The sequence below is a fragment of the Callospermophilus lateralis genome, chromosome 7 (genome assembly GCF_048772815.1).
Source record: "Callospermophilus lateralis isolate mCalLat2 chromosome 7, mCalLat2.hap1, whole genome shotgun sequence".
Lineage (NCBI taxonomy): Eukaryota > Metazoa > Chordata > Mammalia > Rodentia > Sciuridae > Callospermophilus > Callospermophilus lateralis.
This window is the reverse complement of record NC_135311.1, coordinates 117,291,388-117,308,000: the sequence shown is the minus strand read 5'-3', so window position 1 is coordinate 117,308,000 and position 16,613 is coordinate 117,291,388. Positions and strand designations below refer to the sequence as shown.

At 52.7% G+C, this 16,613-nt stretch overlaps 1 protein-coding gene across 2 annotated transcripts in view; it reads right to left on the bottom strand.

The window, feature by feature from the left end:
- Positions 1-16,613, bottom strand: part of Grik3 (glutamate ionotropic receptor kainate type subunit 3) — a 205,794-nt gene that overhangs the window by 93,457 nt on the left and 95,724 nt on the right. The window lies entirely within an intron of this gene.

Here is a 16,613-nt window from a genome sequence, read left to right as displayed (position 1 = left end):
AAACAAGTTAATGTCCAGAAGCAAGAGACGAGTTGATGTGTCAAAACCCACCCACAAGGTAAAACAAGTGGCATGCATTACACTGAGAAGAGAAGATGACCTAATATGTGCCTGGAATTTGATTCAAAATATGGGAGAAGTTGAAGTGAAGGGGCTGTGGACAGGGTGGGAGAAGCCCTGGGCGGATAGCTGGGGGGGGGGGGCGCCACGTGTGATGGGCACCCTGGGATTCACTGTACTCTCCTATGTGTGCATGTCAGATATTCTTGGTAATAAAACATCCTTTAAGGTCATGGTATTGCAATCAGAAAAGAGACACAATTAACATTACTTGATGGTGCTTGTTATCGCTCCCTGGCCAATGCCAAAGAGTCAGATGAAAAGAGCAGAAACAAAGCAGAGAACTTAGAGAAGGACCAGCACACAAATAAGAAAAACATATAGCCTTCCTCCACATCAGCAGTAAACAGCGAGGGATTACAAGGGATCAAAGAGACCCTACTCACAAAAGCAACCACAAAAAACTAAAATGCTTTACGATAAACGTGCAATTCCTCTATCAACCAAAGTACAAGACTTTACTGGGGGACATAAAAGGAGGCTTGAATAAATGGAGACACATAACTTACTCCTGGAAGGGGCGGCTCGGCATTGTAAAGATGTCAGTTCTCCTCAAATTAATTTATAAATTTAATGCAATTTCAATTAAAATTGAAAAGGACATACCAAAAGGACATACACCAAAATGTTAACAGAGGTGCTCTCTGGAAAGTAAAAAGATAATGGATGGTGTGCTTTTTTTGTTGTGTTTTGTTGTCTAAGTCCTGTGCATTAAGAAAGAGCTTTGGTTATAAGTGTGTGGGGGGGAGCTCTTAAAAAATGCTCTTAAAGAATACTTAATGACATAAAAAATGTTCATGCTCCTTTCCTTGCAAAAGCTACAAAATAATATTATCATATGATCCTTGTTTACCAAACAGCAAGCATATATTTATATTCACAGGAAAAAAAAAAAAAAGACTACAGCCACTCAGGAAGCTGAGGCAGGAGGATCACAAGTTCTAAGGCAGCCTCAGCAATTTGGTAAGGCCCTAGCAACGTACCAAGACTCTGTCTCAAAAATATATATATTAAAAAAAGGGCTGGGGATGTGGCTCAGTGGTTAAGTGCCCCTGGGTTCAATCCCTGGTACAAGAGAAAAAAAAAAAAAGAAGACTGGAAGAATCTACCAAACTAATACCAGTGTCACTGGATAAGAAGAGATTGATGGGTTATTTTTATCTTGCTCTTTGTATTTCCTTGAATTTTCCAAACTACTTACAACACATATATATTGTGACTTTAAAAAAATAACAGAGGGCTGAGGTTGTGGCTCAGTGGCAGAGCACTCGCCTTGCACGTGTGAGGCCCTGGGTTCGATCCTCAGCACCACATAAAAATAAATAAATAAAGGTATTGTGTCCAACTACAACTGAAAAATTTATCTTAATATTTGTTTTAAGAAAAAAATAACGGAGACTGAGGAGAGCTCTGGTAATTATACATCTGAAGAACCTCCCGGCCCTGAACCCCATACGAACCCCATATCCTTCCCAGTGACAGCCATCTCCACAGGTCTTCACACAAACTCGGTCTGCTCTATACAGTCCAGTTCCATCCAAACCCATCCACTCTGCCCAGTGCCAGCCGATCACTGGGCCTCGGTCAGCACTGGGCCCCTGCTCTCAAGGGCACTCTTTCTCGTGGGGAGCCAGACATCGCCAGGAGCAGTCAAGCTAAGCATGGCGCTCCCTCTGAGGTGCAATAGTGCAAAGGGCTCACGATTCTGGCTTGTCTATCAGTCACGTCTCAGTTCAGACCCTACTTGATCCACTGGAGGAAGAAACTTGATCTCTCTTGAGACTTGTTTTCTCCATCTGTAAAATGGGATGCTCTTCCAAAGGTCAAGCATGGCGGGGGAGAGCTAAAACAATGTGGCAAGCTGCATAATCCATGCAGACTGCACACCTAGCACCTAGCAGACGAGGGGAGGGGCAATGCTACTCAGAAAAACAATGAATTTGAGCATCTGCATCCTAGACCAGGGGCAGATGAACTTTCTCTATTAAGGACCAGGGGCTTAGTGGGCAGGGGGTCTTTTTCACAGTGACTCAGCTCCGCCACAGTAGCATGAAGTCAGCCACAGACATCACGTAAGCCAATGGATGCTGCTGTGTCTCAATAAAGCTTTATTTATAATTACAGGTGGTGGGCTGGATTCTGCTGTTGGGCTGCGGTTTGGACCCTGTTCTAAGGGAAGGGCAGCCTTCATCTTGGAGATGAAGGCTTCTTTCCTTAAGAAAAGCCCCTGTGGCCTGGGTAGAGAAAATGATAGAGCTAAACCGCTGTGCAAAAGAAAGGAAGAGGGGTGTGGGGTTTTTGAGAGGGAGGATGTGGAGGTGGTGTTGGGGGGAAGCCTGAGAGAAATGAATGGACACAAGATGGGCCCAAAAGGAAGAGAGGAGAGTGAGACCCAGGCCCGCAGGTGGGCGAGGGGGGAAGTTCCCATGGCAGGAAGAGGACAAGGGGTTTAATCCAAGATGCCCGTGCTTAGGTTTTAAGCTGAGCGTTCAGTTGCTATCACCTGGCTTCCTTCCAATCGTCATTGGAAAGATCCGTCCCAGGAAACCCACAGGAGCCTCTGCTCTTTGGGGGAAACGGAAGGAAGACGACAGAGCTCAGCACGTGGAGTCAGGGTAAAGGAGGACAAGGGGTGCAGGAGGTGGGTGCGAAGAGGTGGAGGGCTCAGGAGAAGGGAGCCTTGGAGCATCTGGAGATGTTGCAGCAGAGGAGATGCGCCCCCCTCCACACTCAGCCAGGAGGGGAGTCATTCTATCTGAGCACATAGGGCGAGGTGAGTCCCAAAGTTCTCCTGTCTCTGGGCACCCGGGCAGGCTGAGGTGGAATCTTGGTTCTGTCCACAGGCTGCCCTGTCCTCTAGAGAACTGTTCTCAGTTCTGGAAGGGAGCCCCAGGACACTGGCCCCTCCCCTGGGGGCAGCCTGCTGGCAATGTCTAATTCTAAGTCTGAGAGTGTGGTCCCCTTGCTCAGGTCCAGATAGCTCTGTGGTGTGACACCTGTTCCAGAGCCCCTCCCAACCCCCACCCTCCCACTATTTATCAGGCAAAAAGCCAGACTTGACCTTGGGCCACATCTTTGCTCCACCCTGTCCTCTTCCCACTCCTGCCTGGCTCAGCCCCTGTGACATGTTCCTGGAAAGTGCTCCTCCTTATCAACCCCCTGCACTTCAATCCCTGCCCGGCTCTGCATTCAGGAGACCTGACCTCAGGCAGGATTTACATTACTTGAAGAAGGGGACACTGAACCTCATCAACCGCTGCATCATTGAGGGTCCTCCATTACTCTCCCTTCTGGCTCCTCTTGCCCCTTCTTCCTCTTGAGCAGGAGGCTGCTGGAGAGCCCCCAGCATCAGAAGCCCAGGTGTGTGCTGAATCGGGTTCTGATCCGAGCTGTGCCGCGTGGAAGACAGGCTGCCTTGGGTCTTGGCTTTTGGAGAAGGCTCCTGCCCCGCCTGCAGGCAGCTCCCCCTTGCAACTGGCTGCTCTCCATTCTCTCCTTTCCCATACATTCCTCATGATCAGTATTTAAAGAGGCTAATAAGTAGGTTGGCACCGTTGATTAATGCATAATCTTAATCATGATTGCATAGTGTAATTGGCATTAATTTGAAGAGCCAGTTCATTATGAAAATAATTGTCACTGCTTTCTGCTTTAATAAAACGGAGCAGCGACACCAGGGCCGCTGAGGAAATGGGATAGGGTGTGTGTGTGTGTGTGTGTGTAGAGAGAGAGAGAGAGGCAGTTCCCAGAGATGTAAGCAGGGGGTGGAGCAGGGTGCCCTGGAACATTTTCTTCAAGTCAAACATTGCGTGGAAGCCTAATGGGTAGAACACGTGACGATGATGATACCAGCTGGTGACGCGCCATCGGTACTGCTGCCATCTTCCCACCCACTTCCTTTCATATTCACAAGACCCTCCACGCCTCCACTAGAGAGAAAGCACCATCGCCCCATTTTACAAAGGAGAAAACCAAGGCCCAGGGAGGGTAAGGACCTTATTAAAATTCCCCTCTTCAACCCAAACCAGCGGTGTGCCGGGGCTCACTCACACCAGCCAGTGAGAGCCAAGAGTTAAATTTCCAGGCACTTGAAAAGCCAAGGGCTTCCACTGCTGGCAGCTTGAAATCAGCCATGGAGAGAGAATTTACACCATGGAAATAAGCAGATGCTTCTGATCAGGGCTTTTTTTTTCTGGACAGTATTTATCAGCACACTACTGCCCAAACCCATTTCCATCACCTGGGCTCCCAAAGACTTGATGTCACAGCTTCTGAGAAGGCTCTATAAGCCCTGGGGCTCCACCAAACAGGACCTGAAAACTGCTGTTCAAATCTAATCCCCCACCCAGGGCAGGATGGGGGAAGTAGCTGAGTTTGCTGGAACCCTTCTCTTTCTGGCTCCTTCTACCGCAGTATGTGAGCACAGGTTCTGAGAAACATTCTGAATGCCCTAAGCAAATGCCTCGATTTTTAAGATTGCTTTTTATACCTCTAGAAATGTGCCATATGGTGGACTCCTTCTGTCACCCAAGTGAGGATGCTATGGCGGCCTGTGTCAAGCTGAATGTGACCTCGAATGCCGGGAGGAAGGATTGTCACTGACCCTGACATGTCTCATGTCCAGGGAGGGGATCCCAGAGGCACCCTCACCCCCAGACTCACTGTGGGCAAGTGGATCTCACAGAGTCCCTAGGGCAGAGGGGAGCAGAGGCTGAGTCGCCCGCTGAGGCTGCTGACCTCCTGATGTCCAGGGACTGCCCGGAGCCTGCTGGGGTTTCCCTTCTCCTCAACAGTTTTCTGCCCTTGAATTTGCCCTTGCAAAAGCAGCCCTGAGCACAGCGAGCTTGGGAAACTCAAGCAGGGTCTCCAGCGAGCAGCCACTGCCAGCCAGACAGCGAGGCCCCGAGAGGCACTTGTGTTCCCAGCTCCAGGCCCAGGCTGCACCTGTCCTCGGCCCCCCGCTGCTCTTCCTTTCTAGATAGCTTTGTTCTTTTCTGAAGTTTCCAAGGTGTCACAGGGATTAATTGAGACACTGATGAGTGCGACTGCTGCTGACACCTCCTCCTGGCTGCCTCCCCTGCGTTCTGATCAGTTGTCTCTTGTCCCCGCCAGGCCCCTGTGGCTCTGTGTGCTGCCGTGGGCTGCTCTCAACACCTCCGCCAGTCCCTGGGGGCCTGGTGGTGCCTCCAAACTTGCCACCTGAGCGTCTCTGCGCCTGCGTCTCACCAGGAGCTGGGGAGGAGGTGGCTGGCTTTCCCTGCTGGACGCCACCCCAGCAGTCCCCAGCTTACGATGGCGCACCCTAAGGGTTTTTCACATTTAGGATGGTGCAAAGTAATACTACTTAATAGAAACCAGCTTGGAACTTTGATCTTTCTCAGGGCTAGGGACACGCCGTACGATTTTCCCTCAGGATGCTGGCGGCAGCAGCAGTAGCGAGTGGCAGCCCCCAGTTAGTCACTCAGTCAGGAGGGGAAGCAACAGATACTCTGGCGCCCTGTGTGGCCACGCTTTGGGGCGGCCAGTGGGTTAGGTGCGTTGAATGCACTTTCAACCTCACGGTGGGCTTCTCAGGACGGAGCCCACCATAGGTGCAGGGGCATCTGTGTACGGTTGAGAGACAGAAGAGTCCTGGGTGGGCTTTCTGATGTTCTGGGCAAAGAAGGGGACACAAAGAGGGGACACCATTCATGATGATGGTGTGGAGAGGCCAGAGGGGAGAGGGAAGGAGGGGCCCGGCAGGAAGGCAGCTTTGCCTTTCTAGAACTGTCCAGTGATGTTGGGAGAGAGCGTGGAGGTCTGAGAAAGGGGGTGGTGCATGGAAGAGGACCCACACTGATGAGGCCTTGAACAAGGACATGGTAGGTGAAGCCTATGGACTCAGCAGCCAGGCGCCTGGACTTGCACTGACTCCGTGGCTTCCCAGCTGTGTGACCTTGGGCAGGGCTCCCCTCATGGCCCCAGGCCTCTGTCTCCTCATCTGAAACAGGGATATTAATAGTACGACATAGGGGTCTTTGGAGGCCCTAATGGCATAAATCATCTAAGTTACATCGTAAGCCCTCAATAGAGTAAGAAGTTATTATTATGGGGTGGCAGGGAGGCCGGGGAGCCTTCGATGGAGACATAGGTATCCAGGGAAGAGGCAGTTCCGGGACAGGACACGTGCTCCACTGGGGACCCAGGGGAGCTCCTGATTAAGTCTCAGGGCCTGGTGGCAGTTGTTTTAATTGATCTGGTGATATGCGGAGCTCTGTCTGTACAACTCAGGGACATGCAAGTCAAATACTGCAGAATCGACCATGTCGAGAGGATGGCTGGAGGCTCTCGGGCTGCCCAGAGACCCTGATGAGGGATGGGCTGTCATCCAGCAGGGGGAGCAGGAGCAGGGAGCAGAGGGGCCTGGCGAGCGGGGAGTGCCCTTGCCGGAGGGGCTGGAGGATGGGAGATCTGGAACCTCCACGCAGCCCCCCGACACATGGGCAGGGCCGCCCCACCTGGGTGATTGATGGGCCGAGCAGTCCCCTTCCTGCAGGACGTCCTACCCACCCTGCTTCTCACACTCCCTTCCTGTCCTTGCCCTTTGCTCACAGCCTTGCTGGGCCTGCGCGTCTCTCCTGCTTTCTGTTCCATCCTGACAACTCTGGCTCCCATGTTTCTCTTCTGAGCCTGCAGAGCAGATGCGGTCCTGATCCCCTTGTCCCATCCCCAAGGCCACCTGCAGCCATCCTTCAGTTTTCTGGCCTGGCTTGTGTGCAGAATACCTGACAAGTGCCCGAGAGTGACCAGCTCAGCAGCGGCTTCGACCCAGCAGGCATGGAGCTGGTGGACCAATGCCGCTGTCCCCACCCGCTGCAGAGGCCACCACTCCCCACCTTCTCTAGTCCACCTGCAGCCCACCTGAGCACACCTGACTGTTCCCCACCCTTCCTGCTCTCCCTTCCTTGCCCCTCAGGGTGCTGGTTCCGGGATCACTTCCCAGATCTAGTCCTCGTCACCTTTCCTGCGTCATGGGTCCCCCACCAAGATGCCTTTCCAGGTCCCCATGTACATCTCCTGTGTAGACCTGGGTGCTACATCGTGTTACAGTGAGATGTGGGCCCCACTCCCTCCCCCATGAGACTGTGGCCATCTGGAGGGTGGGGACACACCTTTGCCGTTCCGGCATCCCCTTCTGTTCCCCAGTGCCTAACACACTATCTAGTGCAGGGAAGATGTCAAGATGTTTTTTGTTAAATAAACACATCTATAAATGCACACGTGTGCCCCGGTGTGCTGTTTTAGGAAGCTAAGCCCAGATCGAGACTTTGATAGAGACAGGCAAACAGACAACACCCAGCACCCTTCAGGCGACCCACAGTGAAGACGCCCAGCCAGGGGAAGCTCTGCTCCTACAGTCCTCACACCCACCCCAACCCAGCCCCGCACTGATCAGAGACACTCTGCCCCATGCCTGGATGGAGAGGGTGCCAGTGCCTGTAGGTGGCTGTAGAGAGGACCTGGCTGTCCTGTGTTGGGGCGAGTCCTACAACCAGCTTTAACTGGCTCACATCTCCACCCCAACCTGGGACACCTGCTGGACAGTCGGGGCAGCACCAGGAAGAAAGCCCTGCCCCCAGCATCCCTGTGTTTCAGCCTCAGCCTGCCCTCCCGTAGACCTGCCTGAGAACGCCAGGACACCCCATCTAAGGCCACCCTGGAAATGGCAGTGGGCAGAGGTGGGGGTCAGGGAGCAGGGTGCAGGAAATTAACAGAGGAGAGCGGGGCTGTTCTGCGTTATTACTCCCGTCCTAGTCTCTTTTAAATATCAATTGCTATGCAGGTTAAATACTTATTCAGATGCCTTTTAGCTTAAAAGCAAGCTAATTGATCTCTGGAGATCCTGAATGAACAGTGAAGAAACCGCACTAATTATAGAATCAACTTCCACTCTCTGTTTTGTTTTGTTCCTTTTCTGACAATGCTGCTGGAGCAGACAGGGGCCTGGGGGAGCAGAAACACATGTTGTTTTTATTCTGTGGCAAGAACCAGCCATGTCTCCCCCAGCCCAGCCCAGCCTCCGACAGCCTGGGAGGAGCCATCCCAGGCCGGGCTCCCCCAGGAACCTGTCCCAGACAGGGGTCTCAAAGGCAGGGCTTTAAGAGGCTGAAACATCAGTACAGTTCACCACTGGTCAGAATCCACAAAGCTGTCTATCCTTAGCACGCCACCCGGGCCCTACAGGTCCTACCTTCTCCCTCCACCCGCAACCCCTGAAAGAGCCAACAGGAGTCCTGCCAAAGCTGCTCCCAGCCACTTCCTGCTCACACAGTTAGACTTCTGCTGGGATCTCTACTCCAACTTTGCACTGACCACCTGGACTCAGAGGCCCAGCCCAGCTTTGACCTTGGCGCATCCCTCTGGTCCCTAACCACAGCTCCCCGCTTACCTGGGAGGCCCCCCGCAGGGCAGCCCAGTGGTGCCTGGGCAGGGCTGGGAAACTGAGGATCTGCATCTAGTCATAGAGAATGAGCATCCCTGATCCGAAAATCCAAACTCTGAAACTTTCTGAGTGCTGATATGACGCTCAAAAAGTTTCAGACTGAAGCGTACCAGATTTTGGATTTTCAGATTAGGGATGCTCAACCCGTAAAGTCTATGCAAATACTTCAAAATCAAGAAAACCTCCGACATCTGGTACAGTTATGATCCCAAGCACCATGAATAAGGGATCCTCAGTCTATTGCAACAAGGGGTGGCATCCTCCCCTCTCTCTTGCTTGGGGAGACAGATGTGTCCTTCTTTCTCTTCTCACAAGACCCAGGCTCTGACGCCCACTTCTGTGCCCTCGGGTGGAAGGGCCAATGGGCCCCTCTGCTTGGCTGGGGCAGCACCGTGGCACTGCTACTTCAGCAAACCCAGGGACCTGCAGTCGGGTGCAGGGAGGCAAACATCTTCCCTAAGTTTGGAAAACTCCAAGTTGAACAAGGTCAATCAGGTTTCCTTCCTATCTGCAGGAATTCTCTGGGCATTTTGCTTCGCTCATGTGCACTGAACCTCCCAAACAGGGGATGCAACATTCCCCAAACTGACTTGACAACTGTGGAAACCCTTCTTGGCAGAGCATCTCGCCGGAAACACGCTTTGGGAATCGCTGCGTTCCAGCGATTTGGGCAAAGGTTTTTTTTTCCCCTCCTTTTGAGGTGTGAGCTATTTAAGGTTCAGGGCTAGATCCTCCACATCTTAGTCTGCCCCACATACCTGGTGCCCAGCCTTGGGCACTACAGATGCACAAGAAAGAGTGAAGAAGGGATCTCAGCAAGGTATCAGGACTCCTCAACCCCGGGGTCCTGGGTGACAGGTTTTGTTTTCTACTGGGCTGAGTCCTAGGGCTTCAGTGACAGGTTGCTTTCATACAGCCTTAGAGGTGTGATTCCTCCACTGAGCTCTCCTCAGTGTGTCTGTGTGGTGCACACCTGGGCAAGTGTGGGCACACGCTCACCTGGGTGGAGGCTCAGCAGGGAAGGAAGCATGGGAGCCAATCCATCAGCCCCATGCTTGTGTCTTTCTCCCCAGGGCCTCTGCTTGAAATAAGAGATTCTGACTTAATTATGATCATTAGCAAATGAGGCTGTGGAATCTTCACATGCTCCTGGCTGTTCAAAGGGATTCCAGGGACCTTGTCCCCCACAGCGGTGACAGACCTTCAGCCACTCAGCCCTTCCTGCACTCATTCATGCAAACATTTAGGAGCACCTACCCTGTGTCAGGCACTGGGAATACAGCACATAAACCGTAGGGAGACAACTGCCCCTGAAACTTGATTGTTCCCCCAAAGCTCTCAGTGCAGTTTGGAATAATCTCAATATGTATTTGTTATCGAGTTTGCAGTCCACCTCCGTTCCCCACCCTGAGCATTGCAATAGAAGCTCTTTGAGTCTATGGATATGGCCTGTCTAGAGCACAGGGCCTGGCACATAAGAGGTGTTATATAAACATTTTGTAAATACAAATGAATATGCATGAAATACATGAATATGTATGAGCAAGCATGAAATGGCTAAATAACAAAGCTCCAGGGAGGGAACAAGTGGATAGCAGCTTTTAACTAGAGCTACTGCCTCAGGGTGGTCGAAAGGGGCAACACATAAAGTCAGAATATAATTCAGAGCTTCCAAGTGGTGGGCAGTGGTGGTGACCAGGAGAGCGTCCTCACAGAGGCATCCAGACAGAAAGCTGAACTCTCTTTGCCAAAAGCTAGAAAGACCCATAAATCCCCTCTAGTCATAGCCACTCAGAAAGCCCAAGGCAGTTTATAACAGGAGGACAGGAAGGCAGGTACATTTGCAGAACTGATGGGAAGTTGCAATCTCAAAATGTGCCTGTGCTGTCAGCAGCAATCGAGCAAAGAAGTAGCTGGAGTTTTTAAAATGCATGTTTGAAGACACCGTCCGCTAAACCCTGCACTTTGAACAAATGCAAAGACAGAATTTTCTGCATAACCACCTGGTGGAGGTTAGCGGGGGGACAAAAAGGCAGCTCTGGAGCCATAAAAATAGTCCTGACACCTATCGAGCTTCTGTTCCAAGCCCTTATGCCCATTATCTCATTTAATCCTTGCGGCACCCTATGAAGTGGATTCTACTGTGAGTCTCCTTTTTCTGAAGGGGAAAATGAAGTTCAGAGAAGTTGGTGATTTGTCCAAAGTCCCACAGCTCCTGCAGGAGTCAGGCTCTGGTTTGATTTGGGAGATTAAGGTTGTGAATGTCAGACCCGTGATGGAACGGACCATCCACACCAAAACCAGAATGGAGTCTCTTGCTAAACCTCCTCTGGGACAGGAGCACCCCGTGTTAGCACCAGAGACCTAAAATCAGGTTATTCATCAGTGATGTGGAATGTTGCATGTTTTATGTTGAACTGTTTAGCCCATAGTATGTGGTTCTCACTCTACAGTATGGGTTCTGTCGCCTCCAACTCATTCTCTTATTGCCTTAATCAGGCTAAAATTAAATGACAGAAAAACCATTTCTAAATAGAGGGAATTAGGCCAGGAGAATAGAACAGATAAAATCTCTCTCTCTCTCTCTTTTTTTTTTTTTTCCAAAAGGACAGACCAATTAAACGTCCCCTAGAGAGTGGGGCTGTCCATGTCTCTGGGTGGCTGCCTGCCACGTGCCCAGGACCGTGGGATTCCACACTTTCTCCCAAGTGGAGGTGGCCTTTGATGAGATGGCGGCAGTCTCCAGGCTGTGGCTGGGGGACAGGTTCTGAGTAAGGTGCCATGACAGGTGGTCTGTCTTCAAGTCCTCCACAATGTCCCCAACCCAACATTTCTGAAATGAAATACAGCATTTCCCCCAAACCTGCTCTTTTCCTGGGCTTCCCATCCCAGGAGAGGACACCAGTGTCCTTCGGTGGTCCAGGCCAGAAACGAAGCTGTCATCCTCCCCTCCTCCACCTCCCTCGTGGCTACCTGACCCTCCAGCTCCTGCCCTGAACCATGGCCCCTGCTCCCTCCTCCTCTCTCCTCTTTTCCCAGAGGACCAGAGCCCCAGTTTTCTTTCTTAAGAAAAGTACTCTGTGTCTTTGTAAATCCAGCTGCCACCACCTTTCTGCCTCAGCTCGTACTGCACCCCTCCATGCCATGTGGGGTTCAGTCACATCCGACTCTCACCAGGCCAAGGACTGCCACTTCCTGATGGCTTTGCTCTTGACATTGTGTTTGCTAAGGTGACAAAGTATCTGAGACCTTGCACGCATCAGGTCTTAGGCCTCATGCTTTACCTGCATCGTCTCATCGAATCTCGATGACATCCCCAAGTGTTGGATTCTTACTCTATTGTGGGTGAAGAACTTGAGGTTCAGAGTGGTGACTTCTCTGTGGCTCTGACGCAGGAGCCAGGTGTGCCCAGGTGTGTCAAGCTCCCCAGACTACACTGACTGGTTCCACCTTAGTTTGGCATTTGTCCCATTGTTATTTCCAAGTCTGTCCCCCAACTAGACTTCACGGCCTTTATGGGATGGACTGCTCAGCCCTGGAATGGAGCTGGTGGGAATAAAATCCATATCCTGGGCCCCTCGGGACTCAACTCTGAGTGGCCCTTCTCTAATTCACTCCTAATTCAACAAATATTCACTGAACAGCTACTATAGGCCAGCTCCTTGGGCACAGGGTACGTAGCATGAAGCAAGGCAAGCAAGGCCCTGTCTTTAAGGGGGCACCTCCCTGTGACAACAGCCAGGCAGGGATGAAGCAGGGTGAGCTGACAGCAAGTGCCCAGGGAGGCTGGACACAGCTGGACACTGGACCCTTCTCACCACAGGGGAGGGGGGGAATGCTGTCACCCCCTGTCATTCACAGCCTGAAGGGGAAAGAGTCAAATGAAGTCATCATTAACAGTGTAAAGGCCAGTGATGCTCTGCTATGGTACATGCAGTGTTCGGGGAAAGAAAGTAGCCGGGGAGTACCTTAGAAGGTTCCTCAGAGGAGGTGATATTTAGTCTGGGCTTTGAAGAGTGAGGAACGTGGATGGAGTAAGGGGGAGAAGAAGCCCTAATGGAGCAGCGGAGCAGAGCCTCCCCGGGCCACACTCTCTCTCCCTCTGGTCCTGGAACTGTGATCTCTTTCTGCAGCAGTGCCGTGCCCCATCGACACACTGTGATCCTGCTATCCTGGTGACACTTGTCCCCCAAGCAGGTGCCACGCAGAGGACCGCGAAGTGTGCAGGAAAGCTCAGAGCCTAGGGCCTCCCAGGCCCTGCCCACAGCAGGTGCATTTGCTCGTCCTCAGGAGAAGCACGTGGTGCAGGGGAAGAGGAGGATGGCAGGCTGCGGCCAAGGATGCCCAGTGGGGGCTGCTTGGCTCCCTGTTCCCCAAAGCAAGGTGTGGGCCCCACCCCAGCCCAGCACGGAATAAAGGGGCTGCACCATGCTGACCTCTGAAGCTGGTCTGTCCTGATCACGTGCCGTGGCTCTGCGAGCTCATCCTGGCCTGTGTGGTGCACCTGGCTCATTCCTCAAGTTTCCCTGGGAGGACCAGAGTGCAGTGGCCTGCAACCAGACTGCTGCAGCTTGCATCCCAGCTCTGCCACTAACCAGCTGTCCCTCATCCCCTCTGCGTGTCCGTTTTTACATCTGTGAGATCGAAATGCCCATGACTGCAGGGCTTGGGAAAGGATGAGGTGCCAAAGTCCCTTGGTCCAGTCGGAGTGGACGTGTCTTTTGGCTTCCCAGTCTCTCCCTCCTGGACTCTCTGCCAGAGGTTCAGGGTGGGTCCTGCTCCTGCATAAGCAGGCTCTGGGCTCCTCTGGCCCTGTCTGGTCCCAGAAGGTGCCGTCTGCCATTGGGGCAGGTTTGGGGCCCCCAGCTCCCTGTGTCTATCTGTCTAGCACTGTCCCCGAAGCAGGTGGTCCTGGCCTCTCTGGTCCATCTGAAGTTCCCTGAGGACAGGACCCCAGCTCCCCTGCTCCAGCCCTGTTCTCTGAGGATGCTGAGCCAGGCTGGCCCCTCCAGAAGGAAGCCACACTGCCACTCCCCACACCCATGCCTGGGTTTCGCTCCAGCCGAGGCCCTGGCGCTGCCTGCCTGGTGATGGTTGGGGAAGTGAGCTGATGGGCAAAAAAGAGGCTCTATTTCTCTCTGGGACCAATTTGTGAGTGTTCGGCGGCGGCTCTAGCTCTCAGCTTCTGCATCGTCCTTGCCTGCCCGCTGCCCCCCTCACGTATCCTGGCTGTTAGGAATCCTGAGGAGGCCAGAGGGGTGGGGACCACCCTCTGCTGGGCAGCCAATGGGGAAGCCAAATGCCCGTCCCAAGGTGGAGCGGGGGCGTGACAGGGGAAGCCTCCAGTGGACTGGACCAGGAGGGCCAGAGAGAGGACAAGTCCTGTGAGCGGGCAGGGAGGCTACCTCACTTGCTCTCGAAAAGAGCACAGAAGAGTGAGGTGGAGTAGGGCCGAGGCACAGCCCCGTCCTGCTAACAGCAAGTCAGCCCACTGCCACCTATAAAGTCACAGGACCTCAGACACACAAGCTCTGTGGGCCTCAGTGTCCTTAACTGAAGATTGGGGAGATGATCTTGATACTACATTATCAGACGCAAAAAACAAAACAAAACAAAACAAAAAAAACAATGCTTCAGGATGATCAGGATGGCCTGGGTGACCTTGGAACACTGCTTAACCTCTCTGAACAGTGTCTCGCTTCACAAGCTACCATGAAGATTAAATGAGACGCTGCACAAACAGCTCTCAGAAGAGGGCCTGGCGCCCAGAGAGCTCTTGATAAATGGCAGCTAGTGTTATTTTCATTACCATATTGCATTGATTCCAAATCACACTTTTTTTTTTTCTCACATTTTAACATCCCTGAAATCGAGATGGGTCTTGCAATAGAAGATAAGAAAGCACTGTGTCATAGTTTAATTGGTGGCATTTTTTTTTTTCTTTCTTGGGGGAAGTGTGTCAAATCATGCATCTTACGGTGGATGGTGTCAGACTTGATGAAATCAAAGCAGACCCAGGCATGGGGGGGCGCTCCCACTGAGGACCTGGCCTGTCATGCCCTGTGTCCAGGACTCTGATCCTTCTCCGGGATCATCTCGGGACACTTAGAGCCTGAAAGAGGGACGGTCTTGCTTTCATATGGCTCACCAGGGCCCTGTGGAGGGAGCGAGGGGCCGGGCTGCAGGTGGCGAGAGCCCGATGGTGGGTAGCGTGTGTGCACTGGCATCTGGGCCTCACGCGCCACGGGGAGGGCATGCAGTGGCTTTGCCACGCTCCAGCAACCCCCAGCACGGTGGGAAGACAGGACGGGGGCTGACTGGGTGGGGCGAAGGTTCAGCGGTGAGAAGGTGTCCCCTGAGTGCAGCTGCTTCATGGTTTCCAAGGAAGGAGGAGGACAATATGCACCCCAGGAGAGCTGAGAGGTAGGGGAGGTCAGGGTGCTGGTATCCCCATGTACTGAAATCACCCCAAGGTAACTCAGACTTCCAGTCTCTCTGGGATGGGTTTCGATGGTGTGGGGCCATGAGTTTATCTCTCCAGGAAGGAAGCCTTCCTAGATTGAGTATGTACTCTACGCCATGTCCTGTGCTTGGACTTTCTCTGAGTCCTCCCAATGCATGCAGGAGGTGGAGGAGGTAGGGCTGCTTGCACGCGGAGGTAGAGGCTCCGCGGCCCTCAGAGCTCAGAGCCAGCAGAGGCAGTCCTGCTCTCAGGGACCCCTCCACTCTCCCAGCTGCTAGCAGACATCCAGCATCTCTCTCAACCCCCAATCCACCCACAAAGCTCTGATCAAAGGCGAAGGCAGGAGGTGGTGCTTGCCGGGAGCCAGGGGTACAGGGAGGCCACACTGCCGAACTGCAGCCTGGGAGCCCCCAGCCCTCACCCTTGGTCTGCGCAGCTATTAAATATGCAGCATCTCATCTTGTTCCTGGGCAGCCGAGGGCTCTGAGTCACAGGAGGTGACATTGCTCTCCAACAGGTAAGTTGTTCAACAGATGGGCAGTCGAGTGGCAAAGAAATACATTATTAATGTTTCTGGTTAAATTAACTGATTAAAACCACCCCAGGTAAAAATGTACATATCAGCGCTTTGCCCACAGCAAATGAGGAATTAATGGAATATGGCTGTGTCTTCGTAATGAGACACAGACAGGGGCTGTCTGGAAAGGTTGGCGCTCCTTTGCACAGCGGCAGGGGGTGGGGGGCGGGAGCCCTGATCGGGCTGTTAAAGGGACTTCCAATGATTGGCGCAGGGCAGGGCAGGGCAGGCAGAAGCCAAGGGGGCTTCCTCAGGTCTGATGGCGACCAGACCAGAGAGACCTGGAACCTGGCATCTACTCTGCTGGAGGCTTGGAAGGGGCTCAAGGCAGAAGCAGCAGGGCACTGGCGAGAGGGTGGGAGGTGGGATCATGGGGTTGGTCCAGGCTTTGCCCTTGCAGAATCTATGCAAGGAAACTTCCTGGTGGGAACTCAGTTTCCTTATCTGTAAATTGGAAGGAGAATGAAATAGTCCTGCATGTTCTCTCTCAATTCTTGCTTGTCTCACATGATAGGATAGGCCTCAGGGTTATCCTGTGTTTACTCTCAGCAGACAGCCTAGTGGGGAGATGAACCCCACTTGGGGTATACCCAGACACCTCCTGCCCTTGCATGGCTTTTGAGAAACAAAAACACAGACTCGTGCATGCCCAGCAGTTGGGTGCACACAGATGCATGAAAACACACACACACACACACACACACACACACAAACACACACGCTGACCCACACAGGCACACATATGCATACAAACCAGCCTACACCCAGACACACAGACCTCAGATTCCCATGCGGGGTGCACACCTGTGTACGCAGAGCTGAACACAAGGGTGAAGTCCTGATGTGCAAGGTCCAGAAGGGTAATGGACATGGCAGGCTGGGGACAGCTCTGGGGATGAGGCACAGGGAAGGTAATTCAGGGGGCAGAGGATCAAGGACCAGTTTTCTCATCAACAAAATAGGTTTCATGC